The 18,073-nt window shown below is 38.0% G+C and overlaps 1 protein-coding gene across 9 annotated transcripts in view; it reads right to left on the bottom strand.

Moving 5' to 3' along the window:
• Positions 1–18,073, bottom strand: part of BICD1 (BICD cargo adaptor 1) — a 320,755-nt gene that overhangs the window by 218,575 nt on the left and 84,107 nt on the right. The gene's annotated exons all lie outside the window — the stretch shown is intronic.

The raw sequence follows: 18,073 nt of genomic DNA, 5'->3' as shown, positions 1-18,073 counted from the left end.
CGTTGCGGTATAAGAGCTATAATTTGTGTATCAGTTACCACAGTGACGCATGAGTCATTGGATCATCTTGCTGTCATTCACATTCATAGTACTCTTCATTGTGTGAGCATTTATACATTAGTATTGCACAATCTATATACATAGTATTACACACTCTGTATAGCACTAACTGGTTTAAAACACATATGTGTTTTAAAATATTATATTAAAATAATTATGACCCTTTTTGCCATGACCCCTTTTTTTTTAATTAAAAACCCACTTATATCTAAAAGGATTATTTGGCCCCATCTAGTGGCATATGTCAAAAACACCTATCAAAAATCGAATTGAATTTGGAGAAAGAAATTGTTTATGGAGAAGTCCTGGTATTCCTGGAGCCATTAGCTGATAACCCGTGTACGATCAAGCTGATCCGTTTGTGGATTATTACTAAAAGTGCCAATAGACCCAAGGCGGTCTTTATTTGAGGTGAGTAGGCATTGCACACGGAGGTGGTAGTGATTACCTGTCAGTACTTATTCTTTGCAGAGACTGTAACAGAGCACAGATTGAGTTTATTCATGTCTCTTCAGCAATCAAGAGTTTTATTTATATTATTGTGCATGTGGGCTTTTTGCATATATCTTTTAAGATCATGTTTTGTCACTTACTCACTGGAGTTTATTATGAAGCATATATTTAAAATTTAGTGCACTATTATTTGTTTCTATTCATTTGTACATGTGGTGCCAGAACACATTTTAAATAGCTGCAGCTGTTTTTCATTAATGTAATTAGTCACATTATTTATAGTTTTTAGGTTGTTTGTTATACTCCTATCAGCGCTTTAGTAATATATTTTAAGTTTTTAAATGTCGGTTACTAACTGTCAAGTTTCCAGCATTCAGAGGAGGTTTTCAAACATCCTGTGTACATGAAGCCTAATGCCGCGTATACACGACCGGACTTTTTGACAGCAAAGGTCCGACGGAACGATTTGGTCAGACAATTCGATCTTCATAGTTTCATAGTTTCATAGTTTGTTAGGTTGAATAAAGACACCAGTCCATCCAGTTCAACCTGAGTGAGTGTCTACAATGGTCCCTTTCCCTGTACATTGCTACACCCACATCCGTCCCTATCCTCAAGGAGTCCACAATCCAAGGTCCCCATTCATATACTAGGGCAAATTTTTAGACAGAAGCCAATTAACCTACCTGCATGTCTTTGGATCTTGTGTGGGCTCCATCAGACCTTTGCTTGCCAAAAATCCGGCGGACTTTAGAAATAGAACATGTTTTACATTTTTCCACCGGAACTCCGCCGAGAAATCCGTTCGTGTGTATGCTAGTCCGAAGGACAAAAACCGACTCTAGGGCAGCTATTGGCTACTGGCTATGAACTTCCTTGTTCTAGTCCAGTCGTACGTCATCACGTTCGAATCCGTCGGACTTTGGTGTGATTGTGTGTGGCCAAGTCCATTCATTCGGAAAGTCAGTCGGAACTCCGCCAACAGTCCGTCGGAAAGACCGTTGGACCTAGTCCCTCGAAAAGTCCGGTCGTGTGTACGCTGCATTAGTCGAATCCTAATCCTAATTGATGTGATTTGGATCTGACATTACAGGAGGATAATCCAGGCATTCCCTGAAGTTGCCTTAAAGTCACAAATAAATCTTTTTATATATTTTTTTTGTTTACAAACCTTTTTCTTTTGAAAAAAATGGTGGTACAAAGATGTGTTGCATATCAAAAAAGATTGAACAGATAATATAATGTATACATGTAAAAAGGACTTCTGATATAAATGATTTGTTAGCAAATGGATACAAAAATAGATTGTTAACACAAGAATATTGTGGTATTTATATATATTTCAAGATGTATTAAAGATATATTATTTTTCAAAAAGGGTCTTTAAAATATGAATTCAATAATCTAAGGGTTGAAAAAGAGTTTCACTGTGCTTAAACCATGAATCCCATGTTTTGTCATAGAATTGTGTAGAGTTGTATAATGTATGGAAAAAATTGTATTCACTCTTGCCTTCAATTGAGTAATAGGGAATACAGTAGGTTTCCAGTGGAGGGCAATTAGCTAGTGAATTGCTACATTATCATATGAATAAGTCTCATGTGTGGGAAGAAAATACCAGCAATAGCTGTAAATAATAAACAATTAGTCAGGAATAGATGAATGCATGTGTAAGAAATTATTGATGAAAATTTTCTAGTTGGCGCCAGATATGTGATATTTTATCACAGTCCCAGAAAATGTGGAAAAAGGAGCCTGGGGATGGACAACCTCTGAAACACGTTAATGGAACCAATGGAAAAATGGCATTCAATTTGGTGGAAGTATAATAGCATCTTGTAAAAAGTTTGACAGCAGTTTCTCTTACAGTAAGTGATACGAATGTTGATAATAATATTACCGAAAGATACGTTGCATTCCGATTCACATTTTTGCATGTAAGGAAGTTTTTCTTGTGTATCACCATTCACCAGATTATAGTATATTTCTGAAATTAGACCCCCCCCCCCCCAGGGTTTTTTAAACATATATTTTCATAAAATGTAGAGGGATCTATGTCTGTTGTTTGGTTTATATGGACTATAGACTGAAGAGCTTATGATTAAATGGTTGTGGAACAAATCATCTGAGTTTCCATGATTTCTTATGGGGAAATTCGTTTTGATATACGAGTGCTTTGGATTACAAGCATGTTTTGAATTATGCATGCAGTCCAAGGTTTTAATATATTTCATTGTATATGCTCTGCACACTGCTGCCAACATCATTTGCATTCTGCCACTTACAACCCTAAGACCCCGATGAGAAGCTAGCTTTCCCATGTACTGCCTACAATTGTACTATTAACCACTTCAACCCCGGAAGAATTTACCCCCTTTCTGACCAGAGCACTTCTTGCGATTCGGCACTGCATCACTTTAACTGACAATTGTGCTCCCAAACAAAATTGACGTCCTTTTTTTTCCCACAAATAGAGCTTTTTTTTGGTGGTATTTGATCACCTTTGCGGTTTTTATTTTTTGCGCTATAAACAAAAAAAGATCGTCAATTTTGAAAAAAACTGATTATTTTTTACATTTTGTTATAATAAATATACCCAAAAATATCTAAAACTATATATATTTTTCCTCAGTTTAGGCCGATACATATTCTTCTACATATTTTTGGTAAAAAAAAACCGCAATAAGCGATTATTGATTGGTTTGGGCAAAAGTTATAGCGTTTACAAAATAGGGGATAGTTTTATGGCATTTTTATTAATATATATATTTTTTTTTAAATGGCGGCGATCAGCGATTTTTAACATGACTGCGACATTATGGTGGACACATCGGACATTTTTGACACATTTTTGGGACCATTGTCATTTATACAGCAACCACTGCTATACAAATGCACTGATTCCTGTGTAAATGGCACTGGCAGTGAAGGGGTTAACGACTAGGTGGCAGTGTAGGGGTTAAGTATGTGCTGGGGCATGTTTCTAACTGTGGGCGAGGGGGGTGGCTGTGTATGACACGTCACTGATCTCTGCTCCGATCACAGGGAGCAGAGATCAGTAACACTGTCACTAGGCAGAACGAGGAGATGCTTGTTTACATTAGCACCTTCCCGTTCTTCCTCCCCATGAGGCAATCCCAGGTATCCCCTCGGCGATCGTGTTCGCAGGACCAGTGACCCGACTCATGGAGCTTGCCGCCCGCTAGGCGCCTCTTAAAGGGCAACGTACAGGTACATGATTCTGCCTGTACGAGTACGTATATCGTCGTGAGGCGGTCGGCAAGAGGTTAATGTCATAAAAAGAACAGTTATTTCTAAAGATGCTGGGTGTATATTTTGGGTCTGTTCCCTACAGTAGTAGTTATTAATTTGGAACAGTGATCAATATTACAATAGAAGTTGTTTATATATGAATTCCAACATTTTTAAGTTGTCACTGAAATAGGAGGGGGGGGGGGATCTTGAAATAGGGATAACCATTCTTGTGACAACTGGGCAAGTGAGGGTACATTTCCAAAGTGGAGACACTGACCGTAATTAAAAGTTGACAGAAGTTGGATAAACTCCATATTCTATTTAAAACACAAAAAAAAGTTTGGGATTACTATAAACATGAATTAATTATCATAACTATTTACAGATGGACAACCTTTCTTAAAAGCCAATCAAAATCTAAGACACAGTTAATGACATCAACAGAAAAAAATGTCTCCTTTTTTTAACTTGAACAGTGAGAGAGAAGTCCTCCTAGTTAACCCTGTTTGTTGAATGTAGTTGAATACGCTTTTAGCTTGGTGTGCTAGCTTATTAGGTATGATCTTGATACAAGAAACAAATAAAAACTGGCAGGTCTTCCAGCATCAAAGACTTAGTCCTTGGCACGCTGCTGTCATGAGTAACTTGAACACAGGCACGCCTTGGAATACAAAATTATTTTGCAATCCTTTTTTGCTTGAACCTGATCTTTAACTTCTTTGAAGTAATATGATTGTCAGTGATGTATCATGTGCTCCCTACATCCTGAAGTGTATTAATAAAAAAATAAACATTAATAACAGCTAAGGCCTTCAGGGCAGGTACCAGCTTTAATTACTTATACTCATTAACAATCCAATGTGTACAGTAAGAAGACAGCTAACTGGCATCACTGAGGTTATATGTACAGTGCTGTGAAAAAGTATTTCCCCCCTTCCTGATTTTAATTTTATTTGCATTTTTCTCACACTTAAATGATTCAGAGCATCAAACACATTTTAATATTACACAAAGATATCCCAAGTAAATCCAAGATGCAGTTTTTAAATTATTATTTCATTTATTAAGGAAAAAAAGCTGTTCAAACCTGCCTGGCCCTATGTGAAAAAGTAATTGCCCTCTCCCATGCTGAATCATGAATGACCTGTGATTAAGCACAATTTTTTGGAAAGCTGAGTTAGATTTCACTTGCCACACCCAGGTCTGATGACTGCCAGACCTGTTCAATCAAGAAATCACATAAATAGAAGCTATCTGACAAAGTGAAACAGATCACAAAAGCCACAAATCATGCCACAACCCAAAGAAATTCAAGAACAGATTAGAAACAAACTAATGTATATGTATCGGTCTAGGAAGGGTTTCAAAGACATTTGTAAGGCTTTGGAACTCCAGTGAACCACGGGGAGAGCCATTAACCACAAATGGAGATAACGTGGAACAGTGGTGAACCTTCTCAGGAGTGGCCGCCCTACAAAAATTACTCCAAGATCAAGACGATGACTCATCCAGCAGGTCATAAAAGAACCCAGAACAACATCTAAAGAACTGCAGGCCTCACTTGCCTCAGGTAAAATCAGTGTTCATAATTCAACAATAAGAAAAACTGGGCAAACATGGCATCCATGGGAGAGTTCCAAGGCCAAAGCCACTGCTGACCAAAAAGAACACAAGGGCTCATCTCACATTTACCAAAAAAACAGCTTGATTATCCCCAAGACTTTTAGGCAAATATTCTGTGGACTGATGAGACAAAAATTTAACTTTTTGGAAGGTGTTCGTCCCGTTACAGCTGGCATAAAACGAATACAGCATTTCATAACAAGAACATCATACCAACAGTCAGACATGGTGGGGGTAGCATGATGGTTTGGGGCTGCTTTGCAGCTTCAGGACCTGGACAACTTACCATAATTGAGGGAACCATGATTTTTTGTTCAATTAGCTTTTATTGAGAGTAAGGAGAATCAAAAGTACACTTTACACAATATAACAGTCAACAGTTGGTGAACAACAGAGTAATATTACATGGTTAGGGCATTCATTTTTATATTGCATGCATTATGTGGTGACAACAGGGTATATCTAAGGAACACAATACGTATCGTCTAAAGCCCTTCCTAGGTTCAGAGTGTCCTACTCAAGAGAGGAATCATAAGCGTAGACAGTTGGAACCATGAATTTTGAGCTCTACCAGAAAATCCTAAAGGAGAATGTCCGGCCATCAGTTTGTGACCTCAAGCTCAAGTGCACTTGGGTTATGCAGCAGGACAATGATCCGAAACACAACAGAAAGTCCACCTCCAAATCGTTCAAACAAAGAAAAATTTAGGTTTTGTAGTGGCCTAGTCAAAGCCTGGACTTAAATCCAACTGAGATGCTGCATCATGACCTTACACAGGCCATTCATGCTGGAAAACCCCCCAATGTGGCTGAATTAAAACAATTCAGCAAAGAAGAATGGGTCAAAATACCTCCACAGCAATGTGCAAGACTCATTGCCAGTTATCGCAAATGCTTGATTGCAGTTGTTGCCGCCAAGGGTGGCACAACCAGTTATTAGGTTTAGGGGGCAATTACTTTACTTTCACATAAAGCTAGGCAGGTTTGGACAGTTTTTTTTTGCCTTAATAAATTAAACCATCATTTAAAAACTGTATTTTGTATTTACTCGGGTTATCTTTGTATAATAATAAAATTGCATCTGAGTCATTTAAAGCGGGATTCCGCTGACCTATCGTTTTTTTTTTTTTTTGGTGTCATTGATATCTGAGTATACTATTAGTCTAGCACTCACTTGTTGCTGTTTTTTTTTCCCTGGCTTGCCGATTTCGTCCATGAGTTTAACTTTTAAAAATTCCTCCTGGCCGTTTCCATTTTTCTTGTGGGCATTTGAAGCCCACAAGCAGTTAGTTCCGGGATGCGGTGAATGCTGTGTTCCCTGCATTCACCGCTCGATCCTGCGCATGCTCAGTTATATCAGCAGGGTCATTAAGTCCTGAAATCTGACGAGATTTCGGCAGGACTGCGTTCCCCACTGATTCATGGGAAGAATGTGCGAAAGCTCCCAGGGGACATTGCGGAGCCGGGGAAAGGCGATAACCACGCCTACTCCCACGGGAGGAGAGCCCGGAAGTCACTTTTAGAATTGCAATTAAAAGGTAATTACGACGATCTGATTTTTTTTAAGGGTCAATTGCACATCTATGGCAGAAAGAGATTGGCTTAGGATGTTGTTGAAAATGTGAGTACAAGACCCCTTTAAGTGTGACAAATATGCAAAAAAATTACTTTTTCACAGCATTGTATATTCAATAGCTGCACACCTCACCCTGCTCGAATGGTTAGCAGGTAAAAGCACCTCAGCTCCATTCATCCAGACCACGACTCCACTATGTTTCACCCCAACCCCGGGCTATCTCTTCCTATTTCTAAAGTATGCTTTTAGTTTGGACAGACCTATCCTCAGCCTGCACCCTCACTAGTCAGTGACATCCAACTCAGTGGACCTTGACAGCCTGAGCGGGAACCCTTAAGCATTTATTGTGGGTCACAGTGAGACAAAACAGTGTCAGATCAATTCAAATTAATGGGTAATTATAGTTATTCTAACATTGAATAATTTTACCATAACTATACCTTTTTATTGAAATAAGAATATGACCATTTAATCTCTCTTTTGAGTCTGCTGACAGTGCTTATTAGGGAATGCTAAAAAAGGGAGATGTATATTTTAAAATGTAGAAAAGGAAACTGATAGATAAAGAAAAGCTTTAAGTCCCGGTTCACACAGGGGCGTGTGAACCGGGACTTAGCCGCCTGACAAGTTGCAATCCGTTCTGTACTATGGAATCGTTCTAATAGGAGCGACTCAAGTCGCTCCGATTTAGAAAAAGGTCCCTGTAATATTTTTGGGGCGACTTGCATTGACTTCTATATAGAAATCATTTTGCAAGCCGCTTCTGAAGTCATGTGCAGATCGCCTCTGTGAGTCGCGCTGCAAGTTGCGTCGCCCCTGTGTGAACCGGCACTAAAGTGTAATTGTTATCTGTAAATGAAACAAGGATAAAAACGGTCTTCAAATTTTGAAGTGGCAAGTATAAGATTATCAGAATATTGATTACTATCATTTTTTTTTTTTATGTCAACCTTCACCCCCTGGATGCACTGGGCACCATTGCTCTCCTCTCTCTTTCCATAATCCAAAATTGAATATTTATTTCCTTGCTTGTTTACCTATTTCACCCCCCACTGGCAGCTATTGGATTTGTAAATAAAATTAGAACTTGTGTTTTTTTTAACCTACGTTCGGGCCCAGATTGATTTTCTGAAACAACAGACAATAAGAGGAAATCTCCCCAGAGTGAGAAAAACTCCTCTTTGACAACTGTCACCAAAACAGGTGTACTTATTGGAAGATTAATTCTTATCACTTTTCTGGTGACAATATTTTGGAATTCCCTCATATAATAATCATCAGGACAAATGGGGATGCAGACAGCAATAAAAACATAATAGTATTTTTACCTTACCACTCTACCCAAAATAAAATAAAAACATAGTTCAATTTCTGCTTGGATTATTTTTAACAACAGAACTCAGTGTAAGGGAAATTATGTCTGAAATAAGTTAAAGGGGTTGTGGGGAAAAAAAAAAAACCTGCAAGGCAAAGGCATAATGAGCTAGTATGCATAGCATACTAGCTCATTATGAATAATTTATCTGAGAACGATGCCCCGAAGCGGTCCTCTGTTTGTAAGGGTTTACAACCACTTTAAAACATTATATGTGAAGATATAGTTTCTCTCCTTTTGAGTGACAGGCTGAAGTCACAGATTCACTCACTAGCCAGTGGAAAGTGTTGAGATATGAATCAATTTAGTCTGCTAACCCTAATGCCATGTACACATAAAACAGAAAAAGTCAGACAAAATCTTTTCATCGGATATTCCGATCGTGTGTGGGCCCCATCTGACTTTTGAAAATTCTGACGGACCTTGAAATAGAACATGTTTTAAATCTTTCAGACAAAAACAATTTCTATCGGAAAAAACATTTGTCTGTATGCTGTTCCGATGGACCAAACACGACGCATTGGCAGCTATTGGCTACTGGCTATTGAACTTCCTTTTTCTAGTCCCCTCCTACGTATTGTACGTCATCGCGTTCTAGACAATCAGACTTTGGTGTGAACGTTTCAGTGGAATTCCGTCTGAAAAACCATCAGAGTTTATTCTGACAGAAAAACCACAACCATGTTGTGTACGCGGCCTTAGACTGGCCATACACTATACAATTTCCCTTCAGATTTACCAACGCCATATAATATGAGGTCAAACCTAAACACTTCCAATTTTTATGCAATCAGGCAGCCCCTTGCACTACATGATTGAAGGTAAATCTAAAGGAAATCGAATAAGAAAATTGTATAATGTGTGGTCACTTGGCCAGCCTTAGGCTCTGTTCAGATTTGTGTAACCCGTGTTCTGCAGGTAGGGCAGCCTATAAAATTCCTTTCAGCACAAACATGGGGGTAAACGTCCTGGACTTTTTTTTGCAGTTGTGCCACATGGAACCACACCATGCATTTTCACCATTTTTTTCAGATTAGTTATGTAGTCAAGCTTTCCTAATGTCTGTAAATACTGTTGACCTATGATGTGTTTATATAAATACCCATGTTTTAAAGAATGTAGTTGTCCTTCTCCTAATAAAATAACAGTGCCCCACACCTGTATTACTAAACTTCCTGTTATTCCACTGTAAAGAGATATTTTTCTTTCTCTCTTTGTGATATCAACAACATTTTTCATGTGATTTATTACTTGTAAAAACACTACACCAGGGGTTCCTAAAGTGGATGTAAACCCAATTCATGAAATGTGGTCACATATATCTGCAGAGCTTTCTAATCTCTCTTCAAAGCACTAAGTCCCATAGCTTTCTCCTACTCCATTCGTCTGTTATCAGCCTGATAACTTCTGACAAGTTCTCTGACACATATGATAAAACCAGCCTGAAATTTGTGTCAGGTTGGGAGCTATAAATAGATTAGCACAAAGCTCTGTGTGTGTGGGGAGGGGGTGTGTCCCTTTCCTCTAATCAGCTCTCTCACAGTGCATAGCAAGAATCCCCACCCACAGGTGAATCAGGAAGAGAAAAAACAGGACGTGCACTTTCTAAACAGTATATAAAGCTGAAGACATCCGGTAAACGTGTACAACTTATGTAGGGAGATTTGCTTCATCTCTGTGTATCATCTGAGGCTAGTCACTGTACTGGGTGTATGGCGTGTTTACATCCACTTTATCTATTTTACGAAAAAAAGACCCCCATTCGATATTACCCAATATTAACATGTGCAGAATGCAAAAATGCGTTTTAGTTTTGATTCGTTATTTACATAAATGTATTTAGTTAAATGCATTAAATCCATTTAATTCACTTTCAGAATTAGTTTTGTTTTTCAAATCTACTCGAATTTTCAAATGCAAATTGATGCGAAAAGTTTCAAATCAATTTCAAATAGTTTTCGAATTTGAAAAGTTTTCCAATTTCCAGAGAGAATAGAATACAACAGAAATGAAAGGATTAGAATAGAAAAAAATAGAAAATTATATAACAGAAAATTAAAGAATAACCTATAATAGAGTAAAACGGAACAAAATAGGATGGAAAATAAAATAACAGAATAGAATGGAAGAGAATAGAATAGAAAGGAATATAATAAAAAAAATCCATTAAATAGAAAGATTATAACCATCTTCTGAAGTTTGAATAGAATAGAAAATAATAGAATTAAAAAAACAATAGAATAGAACAGAAATAATAAAATCATTTTACAAAATTCAAATAGAATCAATTCGAATTTGAAAAGAATACAAAAGAATAGAGTAGAATAGAAAATAACACAATAGTATAGAAAAAATAGAATAGAACAGAATGAATATAACCATCTTCCTTTTCTAATCTATTCTTTTCTATGCTATTCAAATTGATTTGATTTGAATTTTGAGAAATTATTATATTCTTTATATTCTATTCTATTGTTTTTTTTTATTTATTTTTTATAAAAAAATTCTATTTGTTCTGTTGTATTCTATTCTTTTATATTCTACTATTTTATTTTATATTCTACTCTTTTCTATTCAAATTTATTCTATTCAAAATTCGAATTTCAGAAGAAGATATTCTATTCAGTTGTTTTTTTCTATACTATTCTGTTATTTTCTATTCTAATCTATTCTTTTCTATTCAAATTTGAATTTATTCTATTTGAATTTTGGGAAATTATTATATTCTTTCTATCCTATTTTTTTATTTTTATTTTTTCTATTCTAATATACTCTATTCTATGCTATTCTTTTTTCCCCTGTTCTATTCTTTTCTATTCTATTCTTATGTATTCACATTTATTCTATTTGAAATTTGAATTTTAGAAGATTGTTATATTCTTTCTATGTTATTCTATTCTATTTATTTCTATTATATTCTAGTCTATTCTGTTCTTTTATCTTCTATTCTATTTTGTTCTGTTTTAATCTATTATATTATTATTATATTTTATTTTCTGTTATATTCTTTTTCATTCTATAATTTTTTGTTCTATTCTATTCCTTTATTTTCTATTCTATTTTATTCTCTTTGGAAATTCGAAAACTTTTAAAATTCAAAAACTTTTCGAATTTGAAAAATATCCGAATTCCAAAAGATATCGAAAACTATTCGAATTCAAGTTTCATCCTAATTTTTTTGTTATTTAGAATTCGAATAAATTCGTTACTATTGTAATTCGTAAATTCAGATACATCTGAATTTCCAAACATTTAAAATTCTTCCGAATTTCAATTCAGAACAAAACGAATCGCACATGTCTACCCAATATGTCCCCATCACCAGTTCTGTTAGGAACATGTAGGACTTCAAAAGATGTCCAAAGTTTAGTTTTACTTTACATATAAATAAATAAGTTATTCCAGCAGCTCTTCTCTTATCTATTTAAAAATAACAAATGCAGAAGCTGGCTAAAACTATTGAGATTTTGCTGTTTGTGTGCAATAAAATAAAGAATTAAGGTCCAGTCAATGATGGTATTAACACTTTATCTAACATATCAAGTCAATTTCTTCACTACAAATTAACCGAATCCCGACCACCGCACGCTGATGTGCATCCACAGAAAAGGGCGTACCCGTAAATCCCTTCATAATCCTAGGCTAGCGGTTCGCAAACCTGCGGGTCCCGCGGACTCGATGTCCGCCAGTGGCGCGTAATCGCGACGAGGAGAGGCAGAATGGGGAAATGCCTATGTAGACAAGGAATTTCCCTGTTCTGCCTAGTGACGTCAGGAATCTACTGCTCCCTGTTATCGGGAGCAGTGATCTCTGTCATGTCCTAGGTAGCCCATCCCCCCTACAGTTAGAACATGCTGAGGGAACACACTTAACCCCTTGTGTTTAACCCCTTCCCTGCCAGTGACATTTACACAGTAATCAGTGGCTATTTTTAGCTCTGATCGCTATATAAATGTCAATGGTCCCAAAATAGTATCAAAAGTGTCTGATCTGTCCGCTGCAATGTCGCAGTCCCAATAAAAACTGCAGATCAGCGCCATTACTAACAAAAATAACATAAATCTATCCCCTGCTTTTTAGATGCTATAACTTTTGTCCAAACCAATGAATATACACTTATTGCAATTTTTTTTTTTACCAAAAATAGTTAAAAGAATACATATCGGCCTAAACTAAGAAAGAAATTAGTTTTTTTATAGATTTTTGGGGGATATCTATTATAGCAAAAAAAAAATGATTTTTTTTCAAAATTGTGCTTTTTTTTGTTTATAGCACAAAACAGAACAAAAAGCAGAGGTGATCAAATACCACCAAAAGAAAGCTCTATTTGTGGGGGAAAAGGACTTAAAACATCACACGACCGCGCAATTGCCAGTTAAAGCGACGCGGTGCCGAATCGCAAAAAATGCTCTGGTCATTAAGGGGGTAAAATCTTCTGGGGCTGAAGTGGTTAAGGATCTACCCCTGTTAAAATCTCTCCTCTAAACTGATATATTGAATTTGCTCCCTGGGGCAAACATACTATTGGTTGACACACAATGGATGATAAAACACAGGAACTTGGCTGGCAAGAGTTCACTAATGGTTATTTTAGGTTTCTCATACTATTGCCGTCATTACCCAGCTAAAGGCTGAAAGCTTCTAAAGTCTTTGCTTAGTTCCAATGAAGAGAAGGCCAGTTATCCTTGATGATTTTTCTCAGACTGATGCTGACCAAGATAATTGTAGGCATGGCAAAGCATGGGAAAACTATTCCTTAGGGGGTCTATACTCAGAAAGTAGAAGATGGGCCACCAGGACATGCTACCAAAGGACAATAATTTTGTTTACACACTAAACAAAATTTTCTTCCATATACACCCAAAGTGCTTCTTATCTACCTGAGCCTTACCAAGTCTTCTGGTACTCAACGCCATACTTAAAAAAAATTATATATATAAAAAAAATACACATTATCCTGTACCTCTGATATTACATCTCAGAACAGATCTAAGGCAATTTAATAGCAGCGATCTACAGCAGAAGCACTGGTTCAGGTTTCCAAAAAAAAGTAATGCAATCGTATTCTGAAAAAGACAGTGGTCGGATGTAGTCTTGTAGCAAATCAGGGACGCAAAGAAGGAATAGATAGCAACTATTTTTAATTTATCAGCCTACTTCCAGTATTGTCACCCTTCTCCCGAAAGTGCTGCCACACCTCCATTACTGGTGGAATCAATAATTATTCAACATGGAAATAAAAGGGGGCAATAACCGTGAAACCTGTATAAAGCAACATGTGCACTCTTCACTAATACATTACAGAAGTTTTGTATTTTCCTAGAGATGCACAAGTCTAAACTACAATAGTTCATCTTCATACTGAACCCTCTGTCCCTATGCATCTGAAACCAATGTACATTGGACACTGACTTCTAGCCATGTCAGGATTAAACCTGACCCCTGTCTATCAACTGTGAAATACCAAAGCCTTTGCCTCCCCCTAAAGTTCTGGCATTTGACAGTTCAATGGCAGGTGGTGGAGTTTTTAAGTTCAAATCAAGGTTCAGCAAGGTTATAGGATTTAAGTAGGAACACAAGGATTGATCTGAAGACTACGCAGGTAAATGTGGTCACCGCAAGATCCATCTACATTAGCACTGTTGCCACATTACAAATGTTTTAGTCCAGGTCAGGTTTGATTTTGGGAAGGTATATTTATGTTCCCTAATATGCTTTGTATTACTTTTTTAATTTGTTATCCTTTTCAATTAAAGAATATATTAACTTCAACATTTCTTGCATATTAGCCTTTAAAATTAGCACTTTTGATTTCGAACATTCAAGTCCCATAGACTTTAATAGGGTTCTAAAGTTCATACACATTTTTGGTCCGTTCAAAGGTTCTGGTACGAACCGAACCGGGGGTGTTCGGCTCATCCCTACAATTGACATTGAGGATAATTTGGCAGGTGTACATAAGTGTAAATGAGGCTAAATGGATACTGTAACTCTTGTCTGCATCCCAGGTTACAGTGCACTTCTTGTGTGTCCCTGGTGAGCCTAAGCTGCTTAAAAAGGAGAAGTGCAAAACCCAGAGTGGAAAGAGGATCAGATGGAGAGGGGAGATGTGTACATCCACCCACACACACACACTTGCCAACATTATCTTTCATATCTCTATGAAATGGTAATTGCATTAAAATTCAAAAATCCCAATAAAGATTAGATTGTACATAAAAAATGCAATGAAAACATGTGAGGGGTTCCTACTCCTTCCCTACTTTATCCAACATGAAAAAAAATACAAAAAGTAATATAGTAATATGGTTTGTATCTAGTCACACAGCTAGTGAGATTATGCACTTTAGGAAATCATTAAAGTCTATCTGTAATTGTGGCAATGTTAATGGAATACTGTAGCAGAGTTCAATTAGAATGCATTGATGACCAATAATGTTCCTCTAATTTTGGAAAGCCCTAGCTTTTCAGTCTTGCCTTAAATAAAGGACATAAGCACACCGAGTGCCCAATCACTGGCTTGGTTTGCACTCAGTCACTTTGCTTAGGGCAATAGCACTTCCAATTACATTGCTGATTATTTCATAAACCCAGCAGAGTTTCTGGGCTGAGTGACAGGACTTTAATACTAGTTGACAATCCCTCTAGACTTCCTCATTGGGGGCTAAATCTTAACATGTTTATTCCTGGCAAAGTCACATCTCATTTTCATCTGATGTACACAGAATCAGTTCAGAATTAGGTTACCTGGAGCCCTACAAAGAGCACACGAGACTTCAAGTGAACCTGTCAGGTGTGAAAAGAGACTACACTAACACAACTCTCAATGTAAAGGGCAAATGTTAATCTTCAGCTCTGACAAAACACTATCTATGAAGGATCCAAACCCTCATCAAGCTCCCCAGTAAGCTAATACCAGTGGCCTACTGACCAATTAAGCTCTTGTTCTGGATGCTGAATGAAGATTGTACTGGACCAGTATCTGGCCATCTGTACCCTTAGCCTAAGATTGTGGTATGACTCAGGTGCAATGCAAGGAGTAAAGAGAGAAGTGGCAAAATACGTAACACCCTATTACAATTTACTTTACTCAAGAAAGACTAGTACTAAATGGGTTCTGATTGGTTTATATGCATACTGTACCTTGCACTGTTCTCCATGCATTGCTTTACTGCATAACTACAGTTATGCCAACGCTTCTGTAGAACTGTTAGTTTAGTCACTTCTTTCATTTTTAAAGTTCTATTCAATGTTGAAATGCACCTGGTTTATTGTCAGCCCCCACCACATAAAGTATATAAAAATATATATTAAAAAATGTTCAAAATATACAGCTTTTTTTTAGGAAACATTTAACCAAATACTAATTATGTACCCGACTTCCTGAAGACGCAAGTGAAGTCACCTGACTTGTAGGAAAACTGGGTGATCAAGATCCAGTGAAAATGAACTCCTGCACATTGCATTAAGTGAATTCTCGCATGATTTTGAGAAGCCAGAAACATCACAAATATTCATATGGTAGTTAACCTGGGACAAATTCATGTATATTTTGATGGATGATTACTTGGAGTTTACTGAGGAAACTGTTGGTACAATGGTGCATTCACCCTCAATTCACCCCCCTCTCCCCTTCCCCATCCCAAAATATATATACAATGGCACAGCAGCATATTGATGAGAAATCTACTTAATACTGCTTCAATCCTTTTTGGATCGAAGCGTTAGGATCTCACCCTTTTGACCATCCCCACAGGACTAATCTCCAACACTGTTGTGGAATTCAGTTATTAGCACTTGTCGGTGAAATAAGAAGAAGTCTATTGACCCATGTGCATAAGCACTCCTCTATACATGACAGTGCTGCACACCAGGGCTGTCATTAATATTGATTGGACCCTGGACAAAAATTTTCTTGGGCCACACTCCAAGCAATTTCGCTTTCCACCTGCTCTGAGTAATACTATAAATAGCAGCTAGACTCAAAATCTGTTTACTGAATCAGATCAGGCAGCAATTGCAATCGGTTGCCTGAGGTTACAGTGTATTATTACCGCTCTCTGACTGTTTGATAGAGGTTACAGCACACATTATGGCTCACTGATTATTTGCTAGATCTTATAGCACATCACCTCTGCTTGTTGATTGGTTGCTAGAGATTACTGTACATAAATACTGCTCACTGATTGGTTGCTAGAGGTTAATGGACATCCTTACCACTTACTAATTGGTTGCTAGAGGTTACTGCATATCCTTACCACTCAATGATTTGTTACAAGAGGTTAGTGCATATAATTACTGCTCACTGATTGGTTGCTAAAGGTTACAGAACATCATCTCCTCACTGCCTGCAAACCATGGACTGGGGCGGTAAGGGGACCCATTAATAGACAGAAAACTCCTAGGCATCCTAGGATTCTTGGGATCAGTGGCAATGCTGGGGGGGGGGGTGTCAATTTTGGCAATGCTGGGGTATTAATGGGATCTGTGGCAGTGGTGGGGGGATGCAATTAGTTAGGGGGCAGTACACTGTGGCAAATTCTGAACCATTTAGAGCAGGGGTGCCCAACCAGTGGCCCGGGGGCTACGTGTGGCCCTCAGAGCACTCTGTTGTGGCATGGGGCCTCCAACTCTGGGATGGCAGGTTGGCAAAGCCCAGATCGTAGGTTGCCGACCCACCATCCCAGAGCATCAGTGTTGTGAATGGAGGTGGTGGTAGAGGAATCAAGCCGCTGTAGAACCGATGCTTCCTATATAGTCGCAACTCCTGTCGTAGATGGAGTGATACCAAATGCACTCTGCTTGGGACAGCGATGGCCAGCAATACCTGAATTAAAGACTGTTATTAAAGGTAGGTTTATTACTAAAACCACAGTGTTTATATGGGCATATCTGTTCTACAGTGGCTACTGGGCTGCTTTCAAACTGGTCCGCAGGGTTAGCTGCACTGTGCCATAGACTTCTGTTATTACCTGTGGGTTTGGTTCAGAAAGTGCACCACACCTGCAGGATATAATAGAAGTCTATGGCAAAGTGCAGCTGACCCGCAGGAATGCCACAGGTGCACTGCCCTGCATCTATGGTGTAGGTAAACTGCAGTGCATCAGTGTAAAAGCAGTCTTAGACCCCTTTCACACGATTTGTCTGACTCAATTGGACCCTCCATTCACCTCTATGGAGCAGCAGATGTAAACAGACTTGTGTCCGTTTACACCCTCCAACCTTCAATCTGATACGCTAAACAGAAAACAGAAGGGGATCTGTCCTCTTCCATCTGGGTGGATCAGATCAGAGGACCCATATAGTAGAGAGGGCTGTGTCTGCGCTGCACTGCATATGAAGAGTGCTGTCATCCACCTGTTCCACTCATTGTGGCTCGCAACCGGTTACCAAGTAACTTAAGTGGCCCTCTCTGTTCAAAAGGTTGGGCACCCCTGATGTAGAGCAAAGCTGGAAATCTTTGGCAAATATATAGTGGGGGGTTTTACACTGACCACCAATATAATGGGGAATTTACACTGACCACCAATGTGATGGGGATTTTACACCACCCACCAAAATAAAGAGGGATTTCTACACTGACACCAATGTAATAAGAGCATTTACACCAACCACCAGTGTAAGGGGGAATATACAATGACCTCCATGTAAGGGGGAATTTATACCAATGTTAGGGGGGTTAACACGGACCACCAATGTTGGGGGGGTTAACACTGACCACCAAGGTAAAG

Source organism: Lithobates pipiens, unplaced genomic scaffold (assembly GCF_037356315.1).
Source record: "Lithobates pipiens isolate NorthernLeopardFrog02 unplaced genomic scaffold, aLitPip1_a1.2 Scaffold_8, whole genome shotgun sequence".
Taxonomy (NCBI): Eukaryota; Metazoa; Chordata; class Amphibia; order Anura; family Ranidae; genus Lithobates; species Lithobates pipiens.
The sequence above is the reverse complement of the archived record's forward strand: the minus strand, read 5'-3'. Positions and strand labels throughout refer to the sequence as shown.